General features: G+C 39.3%; 1 protein-coding gene across 1 annotated transcript in view; it reads left to right on the top strand.

The window, feature by feature from the left end:
• Positions 1–852: 852 nt before the first annotated feature.
• The window catches only part of MYOCD (myocardin), a 99,415-nt gene continuing 86,069 nt past the window's right edge, over positions 853–14,198 (top strand). The window contains exons 1-2 of the mRNA XM_006901808.1: positions 853–874; positions 5,379–5,444. The gene's annotated coding sequence lies outside the window, so the exon portion shown is untranslated. The remainder of the gene's footprint in view (positions 875–5,378; positions 5,445–14,198) is intronic.

Here is a 14,198-nt window from a genome sequence, read left to right as displayed (position 1 = left end):
CCTAATCACATATCCCTTTTAAACAGTTTTCTCCCTCATCTGTTTCAGTGCAGTATACATTATGTAACCCTTCTTTCTGAGTCCCCCCAACCCCGATGTCAGTCCTGTTTTACAACAGTGGCATTATGCAATATTTGTCCTTTTGTGACTGAGATGTTTCACTCTGCATAATGTCCTCCAGGGTTACTCATTTTGAATAATAATACATGAGTTCCTTGTTTTTCAATGCAGCGTAGTATTCCATTGTGTGAATATACCACAGCTTCTCTATCCATTCGTTTGTTGATGGGCAGTTAGGTTGTTTCCAACTCCTTGCTATTGTGAACAACCAGCTCACTCTTAACCTTAATAGTTCAGTGTCTAGAGAATTGCTAACAGCCTGACAGTCACTTCTAACAATGGACAATCTTTTTAATTGTTTTCCTTTGTTTAATTAAGACCTACTATGTGGGAAGACAAAAATAACTGAAAATTCTTATTTATTAATGGTATAACAAGTAGAATATAGAGTATTTGATGGAGGTCTTAGAAAACAACTTATTTCGATCATATCTTGATAGAATTCAGTAAATCCATCTCAGCTTACTATTTTCTGAAAGATTTTTGTTAATGAATTTTTTTATGATAGTGATAATTTAACTTGAGTAGAAATGTACATAGCTACTTGCTTTTCAGTTCAATCATACACACACACTTTGCTTTACATTAATTATAATAATCATTTAACTGGCCTTTCCCCTCTTCTTTCCTGTGACTCTTGTTTCCATTAATCTTTCCATCCTACCCTTTCCCGCTTTCTGAATTTTATCCCTGGGAAAATACTGTTCTTTTGGTTTCGTGTGGTTAATTGTTTTAAGGAGTAAATACCTCTCTGGTGTTTTTGTTCATCTTACAGACCTGTCTGTTATCTGGATTACAACTGAGCCACAAGCATGAGTTTAGTTCCACGCTCCAAGAGGCCATACTCTTGGAAGATCCCCCAGTCAAGCCATTTTGATGTTTTTTAGTTTTGTTATGCAGTTCTATCCTGCTCTGCCCAGGGTCTTTTGTTAGAATACTTTTTAGAGCTCTCAGTAGTGGTATCTGGCAATCCTCTCGTTTTGCTCTAAGAGTCATGGAGGTTGAGATGCCCATTAGTCCTTTGGATAAACCTTTCCTATGTGTCTTTTGGTTTTCTTCACTTTCTTTGTTCTGGACAAGAAAAGCAAGCTTTTCAAACCCCAGTCATTTTTCAATTGTTATGTGCAAACTCGTTTGTTCTCTTGGCAGTCTATGGTATATATGTTCAATACTCTTCTCCAGCACCACAACTCAAAGGTATCAATTCTTCTATCATACTTAGTCATCATTCAGCTCTCTGATGCACAGCAAGTAATTGCTGTAAAACCATGGCCTACATCAGGCACACCTTAGTCTCCAGACTAACATGGTTGGTTGGTTGGTCTTTAGCACTTTGAGAGTTCCCAGACAGCAGATTTCCCCAGTGCAATTCTTCTTTTGATTTCTTGACTGCTGGAGCCAGGAGTGTTGATTGTGGGGAGCTGAGCAAGCTGTAATTGTTAACAATCTCAATCTCTTCTCTATCTATCATGGTCCTGCCAATTGATCCAGTGGGGAGAATCTTTGTCTTCTTGATGTTGAGCTTCAATCCATACTGAAGACTATAGTCCTCAGCCTTCTGCAGCAAACGCTTCAGGTCCTCTTCTGTTTTGGCAAGCAAGATTATAGCATAATGTAGGTTGTTGGTGAGTCTTCCTCCAAATTCTAATGCCACAATCCTCTTCATAAAGCCCAGCCTCCTGAGCAATCTGTTTCACTTATAGATTGAAAAGGTATCAAGAGAGGACACATCCCTGACACACTCCCTTCCTGGTTTTGAACCATGCAGTGTTTCCTTGCTCTGTTCTTATGACTGCTTCCTGGTCCAAGTACATGTTTCACATGAGCACAATCTCTCCTCAGGGTTAGCCACAATTTGTTGTTATCCACACAGTCAAATGTCTTTACTTAGTCAATGACACACAAATAGACATTCCTCTGGTGCTCTGCTTTCAGCCAAAGACCCATCTGACATTGGTGATAATGTCTCTTTTGCTATGGCCTCTTCTAAATATTTTTCTATTATGCTATTATAGTGTATCATTAGCTAATATTATATTCACACTGTGCAATGTTTCCCATGTTATTCTATGTATATAACATTATCATATAACTCATGTGACGTAGAACATAGAACATTATCACTGTGGACTCTGTTATGCTAATTGATATTTGTCTCATCAGAAACTGAGGCCACAGGACCATTATCTCATTCTCTCAGGATATTTAACTGTGATTCCTGTTGTTGTTGTTGTTGTTTTGTATCATTGAGGCTTCTCATAGCTGACCCTCCAACAGAAGCAGTATGATTACATGGGAGGAGATTGCCCATTTTTCTTTTTCAGAGAAGCTGGTGGATTTGAACTGGGTGCTTTGAGTTGGCAGAGCAGCTCCTTATCACTAGGCCTCCATAAGGAGCTCCAGTAGCTTAGTTCATGGAGTGCTGCACTCTTAACCAAAGATGCCACTTCTCTGACAGTTCAAATCCATCAGCAGCTCCAAAGGAGAAAGCTGGGCAATCTCGTCCACGCAATTTACAGCCTCTGAAAAAACACTAGATATGAGTTGATTACAACTTAACAGAAATGAGAGAGAGAGATTGAGAGAGAGAGGGACAATATAGCTATATAACTTTGCCCTCCATTGGCTGTACATGGATGTATGTAAGCATTAACAAATATAAATGGTTAAATATTGTCTGCCAAGTGCATGGGTGATCATGAATGGGTTTCTTTTACTTGACCATTATCTGTTTGTCTTGCCTGTCTGCCAATGTATCCCCTTGTAACCTAATATTTGTTACTGCTGAAAGCAAGGGTTGCTTATGTTGTAGTGGGTTTTTTCTTCTTTGTCTCTTATGCATCTCTCTGTGTCTTCTCTCTCTTTAAATGTACTATTCTGATCACTATTATATATTGCTTTTCCCTTTATCTAACATAATGTGTGGGGAATTTTTCTTTCTATAATTACAAAAGGTTTCTCTTTCTCTCTGGTAATAATTTGTCTTGAAATTGGTTTTATTTTATATGACTCTAGCCACCTTTCTTATGTTTATTGTTTCTCTCGTAGATCTTTTGTTCATTTATTTGCTTCCAAATAAATTTGAAATTTTAAATGTGTTTTCTGAATGATGGTATATAATAGGATATTATTTTTTTCAAATCTGTTTTATCTCTGTCATTTATGTGTTTTTATAATTAAAACTTAATATCCTTTCACACAATGGAATACTGTGCAGCATGCAGGAGCAATGATGTTGTAAATCACTACCTAACTTGGGAGAAACTGGAGAGCATTATGCTGACTGAACTAACTCAGTCTCATAAGGACAAATACTGTATAAACAGTATTATTATAGAACGAGTATGAGGGTCCAAGGTGAGGTGCGGGGGGAGCAGAAGAATGAGGATGGGCTTGGAGTAATAATTATAGAGTTGCACAATTTGATGGGTGGTGGGAGGGTGGGTAAGGAAATGGGAAAGATCTGATGTGAAAAACAATTTATACAAACTTTGTAAGTAAACTAGTATAAAATAAACATTTTATTTCATAAAAAAAAAGATGTGCCTGATCAAGCCATGACTTTTAAAATTACCTATTATGTGTCTGAGAATCGGACAATAAATAAAGATCGCAGAAGAAAGATTGATGCCTTTGGGGGGAAACCCCAAGAACTTAATGTCCTTAGTGATGCGGTTGGATTTAGGTCAACCAGTTTATTATCCTTTTTCTGTTTGTCCTCTCTAGTTCTTTTTCCTTTCTCCTCATTCCTGACTTCTGTGCTATTCTTTGAGTATTTTTAGCAATGTATTTTAATTTATTGGCTTTTCTGCTATACCTCTTTGTATTTTTTTGCTCGTTGCTTTATGAATTACAGTATGCACCATTAATCCTGCACAATCTACAGACATGAAATACTGTAACACTGTGTAAATGTGCAGTCTTACCAACAACCATGAAAGGCCCTTTATCAACTCCCCTCTACCTCAGTCATCCTTTATGCCCTGGTTCTATTTCTCACCACTTTCTTGCCTTACAACCATTCCAAAATAGTGTTAATTTTTTTCTAATAAGTATTTTTTATCGTTTAAAAACGAAAAACAAGTCTTTCATATTTGTCTCGTCATTATATACAAATCAAGAGAAATCTTGCTCTTTGCAAATTTCTGCTCTTTCTACCCTTATTCCGAACAATTTAAACCAGGCACGAAGATCTCAGACCCAGACTCAGACCCTCCACAGGGCGATGGGCTCTCCAAGGGGAGATCGTGAATGTCCAGAAATGGATGCATTTGGGGAAGGAGAAAATTACAAATTCTGTGCACGTAATTTCACACACACACACACACACACACACACTACATTTGTGCTATGAATAGTAACATGAATTTTTGTACTATAGAGCATTGTTTGGATGTTTTAACAATGTTGTGATTTTTTCTAAGTAAACTAAATCTAATATCCCTTTCTTTGCATTCCCAAATAGAATTCCGTTTCTTTCAAAATACTACCATTTATGGTTGACCTATCATGTGCCAGCCACTCTGGGAAGCAGCATGTGGGTATTGTTTTGCTAAACTTGTTTTACTAAACTTCGTAACAGCACCTCAGGGGTAGAATGTAGGCATTGTTCACAGCTTCAAATGAAGGTCAGAGAGGTGAAGAAACCTACCCAGAGGGCAGAATGAGGATCTAAACCCAGAATAAACTGCAAACCAGACACTTTTTCCCATTCTTTCTCTTCTTTGGAGTCCATTGGAGGCACAAAGGGTTAAATGTGTAACTAACTGGAAGACACACACAAAGGTGCCTTGGAAGAAAGGCCTGGTGACCTGTTTCATAAAGGTCACAGCCTTGACAACTCCAAGTAGTTAGTTCTCCTCTAACATAAATGGAGTTCCCATGGGTTGGAACTAGCTGGAGGACAACTGGTATTAACTATACCCCAACCAGAATTTTATTATTTTCATCTCCCAGATGGACTCGTGGGAAATATGGAGTATCATATGCCTCATGGTACTGTAAAAAGAATATTCTCTTTAAAAAAGACACAGGTATTCTGACCTCATCTTGTTCTAATTCTTTTCCTTCGCGTCTCTGACCCTTCTTTCATCAGAAACCCATAATTTAAAAATATTTTTTTGTAATGACTCCCAGAATGTTCAAGGAATAAAGCGAAAAGAAATGTGCAAACATGATGAAAGTATAAACGATTGTAAGCATAACAAATATAAAGTCTCTGTAGACCCAGCCTGCAAACCAACACTTTCTTTTCTAAGTTTTACAGTTACGACTTCAGCAGAGAAGAGCCCAGGAGCAGCTGGCTAACCAAGGCATAATACCACGTGAGTACTCGCGCTTTTAAACATACATGCTGCTTCGTGATAGTAGGACGATGGGTCGGGAGCTGGCTCGCATCTCAGGGTGGTGCAAAAATGGTTACAAGGTCAGCTGCTAAACTACAGACTAGAGGTTCAAGTCTACCCACAGATACTCTGAAGAAAAGTCCTGGAGATCTCCTTCTGAGGCATCAGCCACTGGGAACACCGTTCTACACTCACACATACGGAGCCTCTGGGAGGCAAAAACCGATGCACCAGCATCTGGTTCAGTTTGTTTTGTTCTGTGTTAAGCATCTCAGATCACTATGTCTAAACCACAAGTCCTCATGGAATCTGCAAAAACCTTCAAATTTTTTTTTACCTTGTCCTAGCTGCTAGAAATCCATTACCTTTTTTCTTCACATTTTGTATTTTTCTTTTTAATTTTTTTTATTACTAATTTCAATGAAAATTTACAGAGACAGAAATCCACTACTTTTGAGCCAGTTCCACCTCACAGTGGCTCATGGGCACCTGTTAGCTTATATGATTGTTTTGTTAGTCAGTATTTGCCAGTGAATTAACAAATACTCATGTGATTTTTTTTCAACTATTTGCTAGTGTTGGATTGTGGTTTTTTGGGTTTTGGGGTTTTTTTCCTCCTGTGTTCTTGCCTGTCAAGTTGATTTTGACTCGTAGTGGCCCCCAACATGCCATATGGAGTTTTCTAGGCTGTAATCTTTCACACAGGGAAGCTCTGGTGTCTTAGTTTTCATGAACTGTGCTGCCAACTCCAAAGCACATGGTTCAAATTCACCAGCTGCTCCATAGGAGACAGATGGGCAGTCTTCTCCCAAACAGTTTAATGCCTCTGAAAACCCTCTAGAGGGTCAGCTATGGGTCGGTTCTGACTTGATGGTAGATAAAAATAACAATATTTCCCAAAGCCAGTAACTGGGTTCAAGCCACCTTGTGCATCTGCACAAAAGCCTTTTATAGAGATATTCTCTAGAGTGACTCCTCTGATTCATTGTCTTTATTTCATTAATGACATGCCTTCTACTCCACCTCACTCATCTTTATTGACTAAGGATGTTGTTGTTGTTGTTGTGTACCATCAAGTCAGAACTGACCCATATGACCCTCTGGCAAGTTTTCAGAGGCCATTAATTGCACGTAAGGAGATTACCCATTCTTCTCTGGCAGAGCAGCTGGCAGATTCGAACCACGTGCCTTCGAGATTACAGTACAGTTTCTTGCCACTCGGCTACCAGTGCTCCTTTTGACAAAGCATATGTGAACTTAATTTAATGCTGCTATGGACTTATTTATAGAGCTTTGGTGGCCTAGTAGGTAAGAAATTGTACTGTCAACCCAAAAGAAGGCAGTTCAAATCGACTAAGTGCTTCTTGGGAGATAGATTTTCCTAGGTGATTTATTACCTCTGAAAGTCTGCTGGTGGGTCACCTGTGAGTGGATATTCATTCAATAACAATGAATTTGAGCGAGTTGGGGATTTTTAAAGTTAATTTATTTCATGGAATTTTTTACACAGGTATTTAGTCTACTACTTTGTTATGCCCTTAATTTGCTTTTTAGAAAGACTTTGTAAAAGATGCCTTGGTGGCACCATGATTTCAAATACTCATATGCTAAGCAAGAGGGAGGGATCTCAGGTGGCCTCATTGGAAGAATTTGCTCTGCCAACACTAAGGCATAAGGTTCTAATCCCCTAGCTGCTATGCGAGAGAATCATGGGTAAACTCCTCCAGTGTGAGTTACTGCCTCTGAGATCCTGCTGGAGGGTCAGCTGTGAGTCAGTTCTGACTCGATGGCATACAATAACAAAACCACCACCTAACCAAATGGTCAGTGTTTCAGGTCTACCAGCTATTCCACAGGAAAAACGATACAGCCTTGTACTTCTATTTTAAAAAAATCTATACTTTCATAAACTCTGTAAGACAGTTTTACATTTTTCTCCCACAGAGGATCTGGTGGATTTGAAAAGAGCCTTGGGGTTGGCAGTGCAACTCCTTACCACTAACCCACCAGAGCTCTCTCTGTTAAATAGTTTTATTCTGTCCTATGGAGATGCTGTATGAGACCCAACTTCTACTGATCTATAATTAAGACTTCCATTAATGATTCAGGTTGTGCTTGAAATTCCAACATGGTGGGTTTGTTTTTAAGGTAAACACAATCCCTCTGCCTGCTTCTGAAATGGGGTATAATTACCTTTCTTTTCTGAAGCATCATGCACATGAACTTTTTCTCCTTGGTTTTCAGCTCTCTTTGAGGTACTAATAATGTTCATTGTTACTTAAACCTTGCCAAGTACTTTTTCTCTGGAAGACTGAGTACCAATAATATCCTAGCAAAACTTGTATAACTTAGGTCAAAGAAGAAGGACCATTGCATTTTTGGGGGAAATATCTTTGAAATTCTGACAAATTTCACAATAAAGCTAACTTGATTAGTTATAGAATAGGAAAAAGTGTGCTCAGAATAAATGAAGTAATTCAGTTAAAGCCTCTTTAGGTCTTTTAACTTCTTCCCCATGAAAATTAAAGAGTAAGATAAACATGGTACTTGCACAAACCCAGGACTCTGTATAATGCTGTCACAACTATTGTTTCAGAGTTTAGAGGCAACGAGTTAACCGTGTGTCTTGTGATTAATGATAGTGGAGCCCTGCACTCCAGGTTCTAAACATTCAGAGGCAGCACAGCTTAAAAAAAATCTTTTAGACATTTTCTTTCCCAAAGAAAAATTTCTTTTCTTTTGTAATTCTAAAAGTACTCCTTGTTAGTAACTAAATCCTACAAAAAAGAAATAGTAAGTGACTTTTTTGTGGAACAACCTTGTTTGCTAAGCACAAAAAAAACCCCCACAAACACACAGCTCACCCTGCAAATTAAAGGAGGCTTGAGCAATTTTCAGCTCTGATTAGAAACAAGAGGAGTAGTTTATTTGAGACTTCCCCTCCCTGCTTACTAGTCCTTCTGTGGAGTCACAAAAGACAGAGGCATAAGGAAAGGTCTAGAGCCTTAAGGTCAGGTAGATAACTGCATAATATAATTGGATAACTGCTCCACTACTAACTGTAAGGTTAGCAGTTCAAACTCACCCTGAGGTTCCTCAAAAGACTTACTTTTTTAAAAACATTGCTTAAAAGAACTGTTGCATTCATAGTTCATTTTATTAAAATAATTTCTGACAGACAAATTTACAAAAAAAAGAAATGTTGCATTCATAGTTCATTTTATTAAAATAATTTCTGAGACAAATTTATAAATGATGAAATGATATTTTTTTAAATCAGCAAAATGGCAATGTTCTTTACAAGTCATTTGTTTCTCTAGCCACTTCCTCTCAGCTATTTTTTCCAAGGACTGAGATTCTGTTTGAGAACATTGCCAAAAACCACAGCAGACACACTCCAGGGCTTTCCCAGAGCAACACTCACCTGGTTTGCTCATTCCACAGAGTCGGAACCAGAAGGAATCTCCTTGCTTGGTAGGTGATGGAGACAACGTATTTGGTCTCTTGGCCAATCAGGTCAGGCATGCAATCTGAACACACAGGATAGCAGCAGATGTTTAACTCTGGCACCAAAGGACTTATAGGTAGGAAGAGGAGACAATGGTCTCAGAGTCTTTTCCATTTACTAGAATCAAAGCAACTACTATAAATGACATGTCAGGCAAGGAAGAAACAATAGCAGGGAACAAAATTAGTCCTCAGGATACTCTGTTTCTTTAGAAAAAAGTGGTAAGAAAAACACAGACATAAATGACAAGTTGGAATATATTATCTTTCATGTTGTGCCAGGGAATTTTCCTCTCAAGTAACTTCTTTAACATTTTGTTTAAAGAAAGTAAAAAGAAAATGGGGAAGGAAGGAAAATTAAAAGTAATTAGTGAAGAATATTATGAAACAATGTATAAGAACTTGTAAGCAAATCAATATAAAATGTTTTTAAAAACTGTTCATTTAGAGGTCAGTGAATGTGCATTTCTTTAATTGTTAAAATTTAAATATGTAAGAAATCCTTTAAAAAGAAAACTAAAAGCCACTGACTAAAATGGTGTTGGACACCTCCATTGCACTTGACCAGCTTCTCTTTGCTCATAGAAGCCTCCTTTGTGCCTTAGAACCTCGAATGGAGTGTTGCTTCCCTCCAGGAGAAAGTTTGAATGCTCCTGGCTTGGCCCAGTATCTGTTGAAATTGATATGAGGAGATCTTGTACCTTTCAGTTACCCTAAAACCAAGTCCAGTGTGGCTCCAGTGTCTGTAAATTTGAATTTGAATGACTGCAAAATTAAAGTATTACCAAAGACACTTTTCCTATATTTTTTCCTCTTCCCATCATATTTTCTATTATTACAATCCTCCACAAATTTTTAGAACTTGTCATAAATTACCTACTTCCAAAGCTAACAGGCCAAGCGAATTGTAAATTTCTCTTGTATCATTAGCAGGTAGAAGCACCATTTTCCAGCTAATTGACAGTAATACCTCCCATTCTTTGGCAGAATTGGCCTTGAATGATGTGAGTTTAATATTTTTATTAAATCTTTAGGGTCTGTCCATTGTTGTTGTTGTTGTTATGCACTGTCGAGTTGCTTGCGACTCATAGTGACCCTATGTACAATAGCCCTAAACCCTGCTCTGTCCTGTGCCAATTGCACTGTCTCTGACACACCCATCCCGATTACCCTACTCACTGAATCAATCCACCTCATAGAGGGTCTTCCCCTCCTGTGCTGTCCCTCCACCCTACTAAGCTTGATGTCCCTCTCCAAGGACCTGTCCCTCCTTACAAGATGTCCAAAGTATGTCAGACGAAGCCCCAGAATTCTTGCCTCCAAGCAGCCCGATTTAACCCTCTCCAGGATGAATCTGTTTGTTTTCTTGGCAGTCCATGGTACATTCAATACTCTTCTCCAGCACCATAGCTCAAGGCATCAATTCTCCTTCTATCCTCACTAGTCATTGTCCAACTCTCTGATGCATAACAAGTGACTGCAAAGACCATGGCCTGTATCAGACGCACCTTAGTCTCCAGAGTGACACCATTGCTCTTCAGTACTTTGGAGAGGTCCCTAACAACAGACTTTCCCATGGCAATATGTCCATTAGGAAGGATGAAATCTCCCTTTGTGGTCTGAGACCAAAATCTATTAAAGGACAATGTCGAAATCGTATACAATGTTGGGTATGTTGTCACAGGGGCCAGTCCTTGGACACATCATGGTGGGAAAGGTGGAGGGGAAGAGGAAGACTCCTGACAGATTGGATCACCAAAGACTGTAACAGTGGACTCGAGCGTATCAGACATTGTGAGAATGGCACAGGGTAGGCCAAGGTTCAGGTCTGTTGTTTGTAGAGTTCCCTAAGTCATAATCGACTCAATGGCAACTAACAAGAACAATATTGTCCCAGAGATATTTGACATATGAATTATTGCTGTTATGTACCGTCAAGCTGGAAATTACTCATAGCTGACCCTCTAGCAAAGGCAATTTCCTTTATATATAAAGGAAATTGGTAAGGCTTGCTGTGCTCGCTTCAGCAGCACATATACTAAAATTGAAACAATACAGAGAAGATTAGCATGACCCTTGTGCAAGGATGACACGCAAATTCATGAAGCATTCCATATTTTTAAGAAAGAAAAAATTATGCTTGCCAAGACTTTGTTTTAAAATGTTCAAAAGGAGTCACTTTACCTTTTCAAGCACTTAATTTTCTGTCATAAAGCTTTCTATGTCCACTTCCCCTACCCCGCAAAAAAAAATTCTGTTGGAATTTGAAAAAAAAAAATTAAAGTAAAAGACAATACCAAAAATAAACAAGCATCTTCAAGCATAAGGGCTCCAGATTCTACATCCCACCTTATACCTGCCATGAGCAATTCTGGATAAAAATTCTATTGATTTCTCCATGTGGCAGATCTTATTCAGCACTGCACCAAACTGATGACTGGATTACAAGATTTCTTCCCCAGCTAATGTGAGTGCACTGAGTCTTGTGCTGGTGGATTAGTGATGCTGGCAAAGGAAGCCTGGCTTTTCTCCCTTGCCTCTTCTTGAGCATGCATCCTGAAGGACTTGAGATCACTTCTAGATAGCAAGCAATCCATAGAAACCAGTAACAAATCCTCTTTTATAATCTTCCTTCATTACTTCTCTTAAGCATTTACTATGTTCTTATTTGTATGCATTATGAGTTTGGGGAGCTCTGGTGGCCTAGTCTGTAGGGAGTTCCAAAAGTTACACCTCTCCAGTGGTTCAGATCCACCAACAGCTCCAGTGGAGAAAGATGGGAAATCCTCTCCTGCGTGGTTTACAGCCTCAGAAACCCAGTGGAGGAGTGTCAGCTTTGAGTTGGTTCTGATTCAATGGTAATTGAGTTGAATTATGGGCTTGGGATTTTTTTCCCCTTGATATGAGTCAAAGACTCTCTCATTCCTTAACTTTTAGTCTAAAAAGGCAAGGCTACAGGACCAGCGCGGAGTCCCCAGAACAATTTTAAACCATAGGGGAAGTGTCCTTGAGCCAAAGTCATAGACCCCCACCAGATGTTAAGACTGCTTTCACATCTACGATGTCAGTTATAATATCCACATTTCAAAATAGTCATGAAATCTTAATGACATTGAAGTTAGCTTTAAAATACTTAAGAATTTATTGTTTAGACTTATAAATAAATAATCATAACTGAGGCCATTGCTATATCCCATTCTATCTTGAATTTTGCAAAGTGAGGCCTGGTTTGTGAAGATCATGAAGATGGTGCAGGATCAGACAACCTGTGTCCTGTTAGACATGAAGTCAGTATAAACTGGAACTGATTCAATGGCAACTGGCATAAACAGTTTTACTGGTTCACTGAAAGAGAATGGCATGAAGTTTCCTCTTGTCTATACTCAGGGCCCTGTGAGGACATCAAACCTTCCTCATTACTCAGGGTAGAGCCAGCCACGCCCCCTTGCAAACCAAGTAGTGCTTGGGTCTGCTCATTATTTCTCAGGCAGGCTTTCCTTACAGTACTTTTCCCTGGCCTTGGCCGCTAATCCAAATGTCTCGCTTCTGTGGTAGCTTGAACCCACCAGGAGCTTCGCTGGAGAAAGGTAGGCAATCTGTTGCAGTGCCATTTACAGCCTGGGAAACCCAGTGGTCAGCCATGAGTTGACTCCAATTTGACAACAATTGTTACTACTGTCCTAGGTAGAATATTGGATTGTATTCCCTCCCCTTCCATTTTATTCCAATTCCTTCAAAAGCCTTAGTGTAGGAAAGTGATCAACTTTGTGGATTCACAGGGAGCTCTGATGGCATCGTCCGTAAGGGAGATGTCCTACTGGTGGCCCCTCTCTCATGGTTCAAATTTATCAGAGGCTCCTCAGGAGAAACACAGACAATCTCCTCCTGGGCAATTTATAGCCTTCCAAAAACTCACCGCAAGGCCAGCTGAGTCAGTTCTAACTTGGTGGCAATGAGTTTGAGCGTTGTTTTGGGGGGTTTGGGTTTTGGTTTTGTTTTGTTTTGTTTTGTTTTTTAATGTGGATTAGATCCAGTAAGATGATTCTAGAACAATTCAGGAAATACCTGCTTGGAGAAAGGCCCCGAGGAACACACCTAGAGGAGTCTGATGGGATTTCATATTCAAAGTGTTTACTCTAGAATTGACCACAGATTTCTCCATTAACAGTATGGGACAACTTCACCTCAGGGCAGTAAATTTCAGGGCAGAATGGAGAGAAATTATTTCTCATTTCCCCTAATAGAGATGACCTCAGGGAAGAGAGGAGAATGTTACTTCTTCTCCTAGAATTTTATTTTTTTTAAAAAAATAAACCTCATGGTTACAAAATTGAAATTATTTTAGAGAATCTGGGCCCAGATAGGCTGGCAATTGTCCACAAAGTGTCCAAGGAAGTTGCTGGAAACCAGCAAGGATGGTCTGGGCCGCTTGGTTCCACGGTCTGATGGATGTCGATGACTTGAAAGATGCAATGAGCTGTCTATGAATGGTGCTGCCTTTATTTGTTTTGCAGACTAATCCAAGCCACAGCAGCCACATACTTACTGCCAAGCCTTGGTAAATCCCTGAATTCTGTGACTCTTCTCCTGAATAGCAAGAAGGATGGTCGGGCAGTTCCTGCACCCACACCACATGCAGCTTCATGATAGTTCTGAGAAGTCGCCTGGGCGAAGCCTCTCTCCTTTTTTCAGTGCCTTTTATCTGACTTGGCTTTTCCTACAGCACCCTCCCACACACTGTTGGCTGTTTGAGCAGAACACGGCACGAGGGGATTAATCTGTCTGCCTCTTCTCTTCTTTCTAACACCTGAAATTCAAAAGATAAGAAAAAGTGTCCCAGATTTCCATGTCAAACTCATCTGGAACAGCCCTGACTTCCTTTTTCACCTTCTCTTTCCTTCAGTATTTAAGTTTCTTGTTCCTTAGAAACTAGTAAGTCAGCAGTGACAGGCATACTTTGAATTTGTTTTTGCACCCTTTTTTGCAACTCTTGTTGCATCAAATTCTCTCAAGTAGGCCTGCTAGGTCTTAGCTTCTTTATGTTGTTGTTGTTGTTGTTGTTTTAATTTAGGTTGTTTATTTTTCATTTCAATGAACATCTACAGAGATTTTGGAATTCCATTCATTCATTGTTGCACCCTTCTCTTAGCTTCTTATGGGGAAAGGGCCCTGGAATGGTGCAAAAAGCCAATGCACTTGACTTTTAAGCAAAACACTGGAGGTTCA

This window comes from Elephantulus edwardii, unplaced genomic scaffold (assembly GCF_000299155.1).
Source record: "Elephantulus edwardii isolate Elephantulus edwardi_28Jun2011 unplaced genomic scaffold, EleEdw1.0 scaffold00346, whole genome shotgun sequence".
NCBI classification, from domain to species: Eukaryota; Metazoa; Chordata; class Mammalia; order Macroscelidea; family Macroscelididae; genus Elephantulus; species Elephantulus edwardii.
Note: the sequence above shows the minus strand (reverse complement) of the source record. Positions and strands in the feature narration are given on the sequence as shown.